This window comes from Bos mutus, chromosome 3, assembly GCF_027580195.1.
Source record: "Bos mutus isolate GX-2022 chromosome 3, NWIPB_WYAK_1.1, whole genome shotgun sequence".
NCBI lineage: Eukaryota > Metazoa > Chordata > Mammalia > Artiodactyla > Bovidae > Bos > Bos mutus.
The window spans coordinates 4,328,272-4,342,021 of NC_091619.1; the positions used below are offsets into that span (position 1 = coordinate 4,328,272).

The 13,750-nt window shown below is 45.6% G+C and overlaps 1 pseudogene; it reads left to right on the forward strand.

Annotated features, from left to right (window-relative positions):
• The first annotated feature begins 1,171 nt into the window (after positions 1 to 1,171).
• Positions 1,172 to 1,799, forward strand: LOC106701513 (neurotrophin-4-like; annotated as a pseudogene).
• The last annotated feature ends 11,951 nt before the right edge of the window (positions 1,800 to 13,750 follow it).

The window sequence follows — 13,750 nt, forward strand, 5'->3', positions numbered from 1 at the left end:
TGCAAAGAAATAGAGTAAAACAATAGAATGGGAGAGACTAGAGATATCTTCAAGAAAATTAGAGATACCAAGGGAACATTTCACGCAAAGATGGGCACAATAAAGGACAGAAACAGTATGGACCTAACAGAAACAGAAGATATTAAGAAGAGGTGGCAAGAATACACAGAAAAACTGTACAAAAAAATCTTAATGACCCAGATAACATGATGGTTTTATCACTCACCTAGAGCCAGATATCCTGGAGTGAGAAGTCAACTGGACCTTGGGAAGCATCACTATGAACAAAGCTAGTGGATGTGATGGAATTCTAGCAGAGCTATTGCAAATCATAAAAGATGATACTGTGAAAGTGCTGCATTCAATATGCCAGCAAATTTGGAAAACTCATCAGTAGCCACAGGATTGGAAAGGGTCAGTTTTCATTCCAATACAAAAGAAAGGCAATGCCAAAGTGTGTTCAAACTACCACACAACTGCATTCATTTCACATGCTAGCAAAGTAATGCTCAAAATTCTGCAAGCCAGGCTTCAACAGTACATGAACCTCAAACTTCCAGATGTTCAAGCTGGATTAAGAAAAGCCAGAGAAAGCAGAGATCAAATTGCCAACATCCATTGGATGATCAAAAAAGCAAGAGAGTTCCAGAAAAACATCCACTTCTGCTTTATTGACTACACCAAAGCCTTTGACTCTGTGGATCACAACAAACTGTGGAAAATTCTTCAGGAGATGGGAATACCAGACCACCTGACCTGCCTCCTGAGAAATCTGTATGCAGGTTAAGAAGCAACAGTTAGAACCTGACATGGATCAATGGACTGGTTCCAAAATTGGAAAGGAGTACATCAAAGCTGTATATTGTCACCTTGCTTATTTAGCTTATATGCAGAGTACATCATGCAAAATGCCAGGCTGGATGAAGGGCAAGCTGGAATCAAGATTGCCCAAAGAGCCCCCAACCGTGCTGCCAGCAAGCAGGAGGAGGAGCCGACATGCCAGAGACAGCCGGGGGGAGCTGAGGAGGTCTCCCTACATGGTTGCCCCCTCCCTCTCCTGAGATGTCAGGAAGGAGGGGGCCACCCGTGTCCCCAACAGGGGCCCCCTGGAACCGGGGGTCCCAAGCCCTGGAGCTCAGAGGTAAGGAGGTGCTGACAGGTGCTCAGCGAGATGTTCCCCCACCCCTCAGGCTCCCTTCCCATCCTCCTATTTTTCCTCCTCCCCAGTGTCCCAGTGGGCCCCACACCCCACCCCCACCCTTGACCCCACTTCCAGCACCTGAGTGCGACTTCTTGTCCCCGCCGCATATCCCTGTCCAGGGGTACCCTCATGGGGCTCCCTCTGCTCTTTGTGCTGGAGTCCGAGGCGAGGCCTTTGGGGAGCCCACCCGGAGCCCAGCTGACCGCAATCTGCGAGGGGTGAGCAAGACAGCACTGTGGTTGCTGTGGAGAGCTGGCCTGTGTGATGCCATCCGCGGCTGGGGACAAACCCCCGGACTGCTGTGCGCCTGCGTGGGTGTGAGGTAGAGATGCTGGAGGAGGTGCCTGCGGCTGGCGGCAGTCCCCTGCGCCGGTACTTCTTTGAAACCCACTGCAAGGCTGCCAGTACTGAGGAAGATGGCCCTGGTGAGGGTGAAGGAGGCTGCTGGAATGTGGGCCGGAGGCACTGGTGTCTGAGTGTAAGGCCAAGCAGTCCTACATGTGGGCATCAACCACTGATGCCCAGGGCCGGCTGGTGATAGATTTGAATTGATACCGCCTGTGTCTACATGCTTCTAAGCCGGACTGGCCAGGCCTGAGACCCATGCCCTGGAACTGGGCAGACAGAGAAAGAAGGAGCTGGATGCTGAAAAACCTCAGGAGTGACCTGGCTGCTCTGGGCCTCAGTCTAGGAACTTGTCAAATGGTCACAAAAATCATTGAGAGTTCATTCTGGGCAAGACAGATGGTGAAATCAAATGGGGTTTTGAAGGATGAACAGGAGTTATCCTGGATGAACTTGAGGGTGAAAATGATGATGATGATGATAGCCAAAAAAAAAAGAAGATTGCTGGAAGAAATATCAGTAACCTCAGATATGAAGATGACACCACCTTTATGGCAGAAAGAGCCTTTTGATGAAAGTGAAAGAGGAGAGTGAAAAAGCTGGCTTAAAACTCAACATTCAAAAAACAAAGACCATGGCATCCTGTCCCATCACTTCATGGCAAATAGATGGGGAAACAATGGAAACAGTGGCAGACTTTATTTTCTGGGGCTCCAAAATCACTGCAGATGTGACTGCAGCCATGAGATTAAAAGACACTTGTTCCTGGAAAAAATCTATGATCAACCTAGACAGCATATGAAAAAGCAGAGATATTACTTTGCCAAAAAAGGTCCGTCTAGTCAAGCTATGGTTTTTCCAGTAGTCATGTATGGATGTGAGAGTTGGCCTATCAAGAAAGCTGAGTGCCAAAGAACTGATGCTTTTGAACTGCGGTGCTGGAGAGGACTTGAGAGTCCCTTGGACTGCAAGGAGATTCAACCAGTCAATCCTAAAGGAAATCAGTCCTGAATATTCGTTGGAAGGACTGATGCTGAAGCTGAAGCTCCAATATTTTGGCCACCTGATGCAAAGAGCGGAATCATTGGAAAAGACCTTGATGCTGGGAAAGATTGAAGGAAGGAGGAGAAGGGGATGACAGAGGATGAGATGGTTAAATGGCATCACCAACTTGATGGACATGAGTTTGAGTAAGCTCAGGGAATTGGTGATGGACAGGGAAGCTTGGTGTGCTGCAGTCCATGGGGTCACAAAGAGTCAGACACTACTGAGCAATTGAAATGAGCTGAACTGAACTGAACTAGTGACTTCATTTAATCATAATTGTTACTGAACTCAGGTTCAATGGCTCACCACTTGAAAGCCAATATTTGAGAGACAAGTGCTGGTTAGAAAGGAAAGTTTGCTTTATTCAGGAGGTCAGCAACCTAGGGAGAAGGTGGACTCCTATCCAAGAACCAACTCAGAGATTCTGTTCAATCAGGAAAGTTTTTAAAGGAAGAGAGGGGAAGCTTATCTCAGTTAATCATTTGGAAAGGGGGGTCAGAGTCTTTGCTATCTTCCACTGTGTGCAGACTTTCTCCTGATTGGTTGGTAGGAAGGTAGCAAGGCAGTGTTCCAGGAATCTTGTACTCAGTCTGAAGTTATCATCTTCCACCTGGGTGGGGACTTTAGTTCCTGCAGAAGAACTCGAAGATATTGTTGTATATATCACCTGAGTGGAAACCAGGTCCCTGTTTTATCACTGCACTATAGTTCCTTGACCATTCTGAGGCAGGAGATAGATAGGTCCATCCCTGGGTAAGGTGATAGGAGATTCATTCTCTATGGACTGAAACTCCAAGATGAGAATAGCAGGGCATTTCAGAGAAGAGGCTAGGCCTTGCCCAGACCACATATTTCTCATTCTCAAAGTCAGGAGATCTCCATGACCATGCATGTCCTTGGAGGTCAAAAGGGAAGTGATGACAACTGATGCAAGGCTACCCATAGGCCTCTGGCAGTAGAATCCATCTTGGCTAAGAGACGCATGTACACATATGGGAGAATCCTGAGATATACCAAATATGGACTCTGACCCAGGCAAATCAAAATGATAGGCCTAAGAAAAACCAGAGTGATGCTCCACAAAAGTTATTTAAACTACTACAAGGGCAAGACTCGGGGACTTTCTCTCTGAGCTCACCTTTGTGTCTATCCACACACATGAACTCTTTTTCCACCTAGTAAATACTTTACTTGCTTCACTACTTTCTGCCTTTATGGGAATTCTTTTCTGCAAAGCCAAAGAGCCAGGGCTTTGTCACTGACCACTGGTCTAGTGGGTAGGATTTCGTGTTTTCACTGCTATAACCCACCTCAGTCTCTGGCCAGGAAACCAAAGGCCCACTTCAAGCTGCTTCAGGTTGAGGCTACCAAAGATCAGTTCCTCTTTTCATTCCCCATTGCCTCACTATTTTGATTAAGAACTGTTTGAATTTACCCTTTGATAAATCAGGGAAGGTCTAGGAGGCTGAAGCTTCTTTCCTACATACAAGAAACTGGGGACACGGAAAAGATTTGTACCAGGGGAGGTTCCAATGGGGTCCTGCTCAGCTTTGTAATCACTTCTTTAAAGGCCTTATGTGCAAATATAAACATAAACCATGTTTATGTTTGATTGACAACTTAGATGTCAAGTTCTAAACTGGGTTAGAACTTCAGTTTATAAATTGGATGGGCAGGTAAGAGCAGGCAAACACAGTTCTGCCTATAATGGTAGTGTTAGCAATATTTGTTACAATTTGCAGAAATAAAAGTTTCAAAACTTAAAGTTAAAGCCCCTAGAAGAATGGTGCTTAAAAAAAAAAAAAAATCACAATTCAAATAAGCAATGTAAGGGCAGAAAAAATTTCCCAGCCTCCCGTCTATTGCAGGAGAGTAGGGCACAGGAGGATGGTCACATCCCAGTTCCTGCGACAGCCACCAAGTGTGTGTTCTTGGTTTCATGAAACAAAGAATTCAAGAGTGAGAAATAGTAAAGTGACAAAGGTTTACTTAGGGAGGAAACACTTCGTTGACAGAGTGTGGGCCATCTCAGAAGGCAAGAGAGGCAGAAAAGGCACCAGGGTATGCTAACCTATCCTACTGCTGCTGCTGCTGCAGCTGCTAAGTCGCTTCAGTCGTATCCGATTCTGTGCGACCCCATAGACGGCAGCCCATCAGGCTCCCCCGTCCCTTGGATTCTCCAGGCAAGAACAATGGAGTGGGTTGCCATTTCCTTCTCCAATGCATGAAAGTGAAAAGTGAAAGTGAAGTCGCTTAGTCATATCTGCCTCTTCGCGACCCCATCGACTACAGCCTACCAGGCTCCTCTGTCCATGAGATTTTCCAGGCAAGAGTACTGGAGTGGGGTGCCATTGCCTTCTCCGAACCTAATCCTAACCTGAGTTCAAGTCCTAATATGAGTTGTATGGTTTCAATAGTCCTGAATATGGGATTGCCAGTTTTTATAAGGGTGGGTAATTTCACAGGCTAATGAGCGGGAAGAGTATTCCAACGCTTTTGGGTAGGGGTGGGGATTTTCAGGAATTGAGCCGCCGCCCACTCTTTGACCTTCATGGCACCTGTGGACGTGTCATTTAGCATGTTGATGTGCTACAATAAGCGTATTCTGAGACTCAAGATCTAGTAGATGACTCATCTGCCATCTTACACCTAGTTGGTTCTAATCAGTTGAAGTCGTGTGTGTTCTCAGGCTATGTCATTCTTTTAAGGGTTGTGCCCTGCCCCCTTCCGATCTCAGTTCTATGTTCTTTGACTGGTCTAATAATTAAACTATATGAAACAGATTAACAGAGGAAAAACAAACAAAATTACATACCTCCAGGAGCATGTGGAAATATAAAGAATCAAAGGCAGCCAGGTAACTGAAGCGTATATAATATCCTGAGCTAAAAAAAAGGGGTGGAGATCTAGAGTTACAAAAGTGTGAATGAGGAAGGACAAAAAAAGCATTGTTCACCACCCAGTTCTGCATTGTCATAACCCTCTACAGCTGCTCACCAACAGGTGAAGAACAGAGTGAGGCTCTCTGTGCTTTGTCCTAACAGCTCTTTGTGAAACTGAGCAAGACCCTGTAGGGCTCCTGGCCTTGGAAGCCTTTCCGTGTCCCCTATTCTTTGTGAGGAACAGACTCCAGCCTCAATGAGCTTCCCTGAGTTCCAAAGGACAGACTCAAACAGTTGTTAATCTGGGAAGGAGAGAATGTAGAGACAAGGGAGGAACAGCCAAGAGTCAACAGTTTAGCCTTGGGTCAGGGGCAGGTTCCGCCTCAAGGAATACACATAATAATATGTTTATGCTCTTTATAGAAATAAAAACACCAACAGATGAAAGATGTATGCATGGTTGACTGCATGTATTCCCTAGACCAAAAAAAAAAAAAATTTGTATGTATACTGGTTCCTCCTCTACCACTTCTAAGTTCTGAGCTTCATTAAGTCCTGAGATGAGGTGTATGATCTCAACAAAAGACTGTGTGTTCAAGTCCCAAAATGAGTTGTACAATTTAGCTACTACTTGCCTGTCTCCTCCTTTACCAATACTCAGTCTATCAATCCTCTATCCAAATTACCTTTCTGAAACAGGAGGAAAGGGGTCAGGGTAGAGTCTTTAAAAGAATGACATAGCCCAAGGACAAGACGTAAACTGATTAGAACAAAATAGGTCAAGGTGGAAGATGCATCAACTTCCACTAGACCTTCAGCCTCAGAGTATGCTCATCTTAACACATCAGCAAACTAAGTGATACACCCACCAGTACCATGACAGTTTCAAGGCCAACCATCAGAAATCAAACAGTGAGCAGTGGCCTAATTCCTAGAAATCTCCACCATTCTCTAAAATAGTTGAAATAATCCTCCCATTCATTCGTCTATGAAATTACCCGACCTATAAAAACTAACCTTTCCATATCTGGGGGCCTCTTACCATCTAGTCAAGGCTATGGTTTTTCCTGTAGTCATGTATGGATGTGAGAGTTGGACTGTGAAGAAAGCTGAGCGCCAAAGAATTGATGCTTTTGAACTGTGGTGTTGGAGAAGACTCTTGAGAGTCCCTTGGACTGCAAGGAGATCCAACCAGTCCATTCTGAAGGAGATCAGCCCTGGAATTTCTTTGGAAGGAATGATGCTAAAGCTGAAACTCCAGTACTTTGGCCACCTCATGCGAAGAGTTGACTCATTGGAAAAACTCTGATGCTGGGAGGGATTGGGGGCAGGAGGAGAAGGGGACGACAGAGGATGAGATGGCTGGATGGCATCACTGACTGGATGGACGTGAGTCTGAGTGAACTCCGGGAGATGGTGATGGACAGGGAGGCCTGCCGTGCTGCGATTCATGGGGTTGCAAAGAGTCGGACACGACTGAGCGACTGAACCGAACTTACCTTCTGAGATAGCCCACAGTATGTCAGTGAAGTGTGTTTCTACCAAAGTTGTTCTTACTTTTTGAGATATACCTCATCCTATCTATGGAACATGTATCTCTCTAAATAAATCCACTCTTTACCTATCACTTTATCTCTCATTAGACTTTTTTCTGCAACAAGACATAAAGGACCTGAGCTCTATGAATCCTGAGACCAGGTGTGTGGTCTCAATTAAAAGACAGTGGGTTGAAGTCTTAATCTGAGTTGTACAGTTTCAAAAGTCCTAAGTAAGCTCCTGATTATGTAACCAAGCCGGACCATATGAGACCTTCTCAGTTCCCCCATAATTCTGTTTTTTCTCCTCTCTGAACTACCTAGATAGTGGTGTCTAATGCATCTTTCCCAAGTTTTTCAACTGACAAGTTCAGTTCAGATCAGTCGCTCAGCCGTGTCTGACTCTTTTCGACCCCATGAATCGCAGCACACCAGGCCTCCCTGTCTATCACCAATTCCCAGAGTTCACTCAGACTCACATCCATCCAGTCAGTGATGCCATCCAGCCATCTCATCCTCTGTCATCCCCTTCTCCTCCTGCCCCCAATCCCTCCCAGCATCAGTCTTTTCCAGTGAGTCAACTCTTCGCATGAGTTGGCCAAAGTACTGGAGTTTCAGCTTTAGCATCATTCCTTCCAAAGAAATCTCAGGGCTGATCTCCTTCAGAATGGACTGGTTGGATCTCCTTGCAGTCCAAGGGACTCTCAAGAGTCTTCTCCAACACCACAGTTCAAAAGCATCAATTCTTCAACTGACAAAACTGCCACCAAATGGATGAAATTAGCTATTAATACTTGATGATCATGAACAGTAGCTTGCTTCTAGTGCCCAAGGATTGATCACCATCAACCAATCAGAGAATTGTGCAGGAGCTGATCACACACCCTTGGACACCTCTTCCTTCCCTTGCCTTTAAAAATGCTTTGCTGAAACCCTTCAGGGAGTGTGGAGTTTTTGAACACAAGCCCCTTGTTCTTGCTCAGCCCTCTGTCAACTACAAACTGGCAGTTGATTGGGTGCTTGCCATCTACCTCTACAAGGATTAAATCATGTGCTGCTACACCTGTTGATTTTCAACATCCTCTGAAAGGAGTTCAGGGTAGACAGCAGAAATTGTCGCAGGTAAGAGCCTTGACTCCATGCTGGATCTCTTTCTTTGACTTTAACCTTTATTTTTTTGTTTTATTTTGTTTTTGTTATTATAATCATACATAACGGCCTTCCTAAAAGGACCCCACCCCTCTGCTGGACTGTTAAACTAAAGTACCTTTGCTCAGCACACAGAAATATAACCTGACTCTGCCCACCTGTTAATGGCTGCAAGAAAGAAGGTATTAACACATCCCTTCCCCAATACTGGCCATTCCCAGAGATGATTTGCAAGACTGATGGCCCTTTTTATTTTACTTCCTCATCCCATCTCTCTCTCGTTTTATAAAAGAAAATGGCATCCAGACCATGATAAGATGGTTATTTCTAGACATTAGTCTGTCATCTTCCCAGTCAGCTGGCTTTGTGAAGAAAGTCGTATTTCTTGCCTCAACATCTCATCTCTCAGCTAAGTGGTCTGTCATGTGGCGAGCAGAGTGAGCTTGGATTCGGTAACAAAGTGAGGCCCTCTGTGCTCGGGGGGAGGAGGGGTGAGAACTAATAAGACAGGGCTTCAGATAGTTAGATATTTTCAGGAGCCAATTTTGTTGTTGTTGTTGTTGTGCTGGTTGATACACAGGTTTTTCTCTAGTTGCAGCGAGTGGGCTACACTCTAGCTGTGGTGTGATAGCTTCTCTCGGTAGCGGCCTCTCTTGTTGCAGAGCACGGACTCCAGGGCTCTTGGGCTTCAGTAGCTGCAGGTCCCAGACTCCAGAGCACAGGCTCAGTGGTTACGGTGCACAGACTTAGTTGCTCCGAGGTATGCAGGATCTTCCCAGACGAGGGATCAAACCCATGTCTCCTGCACTGGCGGGTGGACTCTACCACTGAGCCACCAGGGAAGCCCCAGGAGTCCATTTTTTTGAGCCTAATTCTTGTGTCTCCTCTCTGGAAAAGTATTAAAGTCCATGCTGACAACTCTTCCTGATGACTAGCAAAAGCTTCACAAGACAAGCAGAAACCTTCTGGGAAATATGTGCTTGATTGATTTCCCCTTTACCAAAATTACATATATACTATTTTTCCCTCCTACATCTTGGGAGTAGTTTCTCAGAGATATTGAAGAAGGAATTCATAGGGCCTAGACTCCATCTTAAGCCTGTTCATGCTGATCATGCTCGGCCACCTTTCCAATGGACTCTGAACTCTCTGTTTAGTGCCTATGAAAACAACAACAGAAGGATAAGACCCCCTTCAGACAGGGGAACCTTGAAGATCATATCTAGGTTACTCATCGCCTCAGAGAAACATACACTAATCACCCCCTTCCTCCAGACAGGCCATAAATTTTTCTTTATCTATCGGAGTGTAACCTCGGATTTATTGATTATTGGCTAACTGTTTGACTGTTTGAGCCCATGAGCACACAGCATGTGAATGATGGGGTTATTGGGATTGTATTTTCCTTGGTTTATGTAAGTCTCAAGGAATTGGGAGTGGTGGGTTCAGACACGTACACATAGGGTATAAAAGGTTTTCACAAATGCTGGTCAGGGTCCTTGGCTAAGAGGAAACTCTGCCTTGGGCCCGCCGGTGTAATAAACTGCACTCCACTATCTGCATTGTCCTTCTGAGTGAGTTTGTTTCCCAGAACGCGTGGCTACAACAGTATCTGAGATGCCATCTCCCAGGCTGCCCCAAATAAAACTTGACTCACGACTCTCATATTGTGCTTTTTCTTAAGCTGACACCTCCAATAAACCTTTCCGTGCTCTAAACTCATTTTTGTTTATTTGCCGTAGAGGTAGGAGATACATGGGGCCAGGCTCAACAGTTTCTCCCCTGTGGACAGAAATTTCATAATAGCAGAAACTCTATAAAAACAGGATGATGGAGGAGGCTGGGCCCTGTACAGATAAGAGATGAAAGACCACATATTCCTCATTCTAAAGTTAAGGAGACGTCCCCGACTACACATGCGCCGAAAGGCTCCTTGGAGGTTGTAAAGGGAGGGGGGATAACCTCAAAGAAAGTGATGTCAACTACCCATAAGCCTCTTTACTAGAATGCATCTGGGTGAAAAGATGTGCACACACACGGGATGACCCTGAGCTAAGCCAAATATGGCCTCTTTACCAGACAAAGCAAGATGATTGGTCAAAGTAAACTGGAAAGAAATGCCCCATAAAAGCGATTCAAACTAAAAGTGATTCAAACTCTGAGCCTGCCCGTGTATCCATCCACAGGCACTATACTCTTTATCCTCCTAATAAACACCACCTCCTTGGGAATTCCCGTCTGCAAAGCCAAAAGGCTAGGACCTTGTCACTGACCACTGGTCTTCAAGACAATGGTGATGCAGGGACTCCAGCCACTCCCCACAGCAGATCCTGCAAAAGCAACTGAAGTCACCATGGGACCTCTTTAATGAGACACGGTGAGAGCTCCATGACTCCAACTAGGTAGGGTCTATGAGGCTCTGTCAGCCTGAAAAAGCTACAGAAAACAGACCTTTGCCTGTCATCTGCCCAATAAAGATTTTTGGGGGTTTATGTTTCTCAGAGGGTGTGATGCAGGAGGTAGATGCACCCCCAACACAGTAGAGCAATTGGAGATTCATTCCCTATGGACTGAAACTCCAAAACAAAAGCAGCAGGACAATTAAGGGAGGAGGCTGGGCCCTATCCAGGACATATATTTCTCGTTCTTGAAGTCAAGGGACCTCCCCAACCACACATGTGCAGAAAAGACTCCTTTGAGGTCAAAGAGGGAGTTATGTCAAAGGATATTCTCTACCCATACACCTATTCATCTTGGCTAAAATCCAATTTGGCTAAGAGATGTGTATGCACACATGAGAGATCCTGAGATATACCAAATATGAATAGTGAACCAGGCAAATCAAAATGATTGGCCAAAGGAAACTCAGAAGAAATGCCCCATAAAAGTAATTCAAACTACAGAAGGCTGCAACTCAGCAATTCAGACACTGTCTCTGAGTTCGCCCATTTGTCTATCCACACACGTTGTACTCTTTTTTTCCTCTGAATGAATATTTTATTTGTCTCCCTATTTTCTATCTTTGTGGGAATTCTTTTCTGCAAACCCAAAGAGCCAGGCCCTTGTCACTGACCAGTGGTCTAGTGGTTAGGATTTGGTGCTCACGCTACTGCAGCACAGCCTCAGTTTCTGGCTGGGAACCCAAGCTCCAAGCCATAGCAGGCTGAGGCCACCCAAGGTCAACCTCACTGTGCATTGGGCTCACAAATTTGCATTCAGCAACAAACAAAATTTAAATTCGCAATTTCACCTCGTGTGGTTTTTCTTTAAGTAGACAAAGGGGAAGAAAACTATGCACAGGAAGGCAGAGGTGTTTGGAAAACAAAAGGTGAATAAATTTCTTTAGGTGTCTCAGGTAATAGCTCTCTTCCTGGTACAGGCCCCCTTTCCAATGTAAATTTAAGCAGTTAAGGGAGAGGTAAAGAGCTTTCCTGTTAGATTTGATTACCTTTACCTTGAAATAACCCTCAGGCCGAAGAGGCATATTTTGAGGTGAGAAATTCTGTTCCCCTTCAATACAAAATAATTTACATGGCCCCTCAAAAGACACTGAAAAGGGCTAAATCCTTGATCTCACTTAGTAACTTTTCACAGAAAAGACCCTGGAAAAGACCTGATGCTGGGAAAGGTAGAAAGCAAGAAGAGAAGGGGACAACAGAGGACAAGACCGTTAGATGGCATCATCAACTCAATGGACATGAGTTTGAGCAAGCTCTGGGAGATTGTGAAGGACAAGGAAGCCTGGCGTGCAGCAGCCCATGGGGTTGCAAAGAGTTGGACATGACTGAGCAACTGAACAACAACAACTCTTTTCGCAATTCCCTTTCTCCCATTCCACTCACAACCGACAGAATACTGCTTTGCACCCATAGTTCCCAGGTCTGCTTAGGGACCCTGACTCTTTGTAATGCAAATTTAGTAAACTCTGCCGTTAAAGCCTTATCCTTGCCTCTCCCTGACATTCCAGCTCAACCCCATCACAAAAGTTCAAAACCAGTCTGACTGGGATTTGCTCTCCACAAATGGGAAGTGGGGCTGAGGGTGGGGTCAAGTGTCAAATACTGGAGGAAATCAAGTTACATCTTGTTGGAAAGCTAGATGACTGGTTTTGTTGTTTAGTCTCTAAGTCCTGTCCCACTCTTTTGCAACTCCTTGGAGGTTACTGGTGGAGTGAGTAACAGTCATGCGCTTGCACTCAGCCCCCACCTGTATCTTTTCTGGGAGCCCCATAGAGATGCTGGATGCCCCAGTGTGTGGCCCACTGCCCCTGCAGCCCCTTCCTACAGCCAGTGCACAGGTCCTGTCCTCATTTGAAAACACCTGGGGGCCAGATTTCTCTATTCCCTCAAAGTCAGGAACTTACCTAGGATCCACACGACCTGCTCAATAGTTTCCTCCAAGATGACTGTCATTGGCACCCCAAGAATAACAAAACAAAGGGATAGGCAGCCACTAGATGGCCCCCTCTGCCTTATCGACAGCAATGCAGGGCTCAACTACCTCCCAAAGTTTGACATTCATTTGTCTCCACCTGGGGATTAGGTGACTGGCTTCCTCTTTGGAAGCAAGTGTTAACTACAAATCGGCACCTGCCATCTCCCTCTACAAGGATTAAATCATGTGCTGCTGCAGCTGCTGACTTTCAGTGGCCACTGAAAGGAGTTTAAGGCAGAGAGCAGAAATGAGCCCTTTTTGCTGGGGGGAGGGGGGGAGTGGGGGAACTGGCAGGAGAGGTCTTCATATATCTAGATATTTTTAGGATCTGGTTTTATGTGCCCAATTCTTGTATCTCCTCATATCTAGAAAATCACTAAAGTTCTTTATGGTGATGACTGTTCCTCATGACTAGCGAACGCTTCAGGAGACCAGCAGAAACCTTCTGGAGAAGGTGTGCTTGATTGCATGTATTCCCCCTTCACCAAAATTACATATATAATGACCTTCCCCCCTGCTTCTTTGAACCAGTTTCTCAGAGCTATCTGAAGTGAAGTGCTGACTCCTGGGCTGCAGTCCTCGTTTTGCCCCAAATAAAACTTAACTCACAGTGCTCAAGTTGTGCATTTTTTTAAGCTGACACAAGTTAAGGGACAAGTTGTGAGCCCTCGACTGGCTCCACAAGAGGTGGCCCTGGAGGAGTCTGAAGAATTCCCTGAATCCACCCTCAGGGACTCCACATGCAGATACTTATCTTTGGGGGATCAACTTAGGCCTGCATCACTCCCAGGTTCCCGTAGCAGGGAGTGGGCATCAAACTAAAAGACTTTGTGTTGTCTGCATCTTTCCAGGTTATCAGATCCTAGTGAAGGGAACAGAATCCCAGGGGGCTCTTCTGAGTACATATCCTTTCTGTGTCTCCCATTTCATGTTTGTAGGAATCAGGCTTCATTCAGCCTCCTAGACCTTCCCTGAGTCCCAAAGGGCTGATTCAAATGGTTGGTAATCAGGAAAGAGAGAGAATACAGAAACAAAAAGGAATGTTACCAAAACTCGACTTCTCTATACTCCAGTGCTGAATCATATCCTGAGACAGAAGTAGAAATGAACAGCTTTCTTGCTTTGCCAGGCAAAGGGAGACACACCAGGCTTCTGCC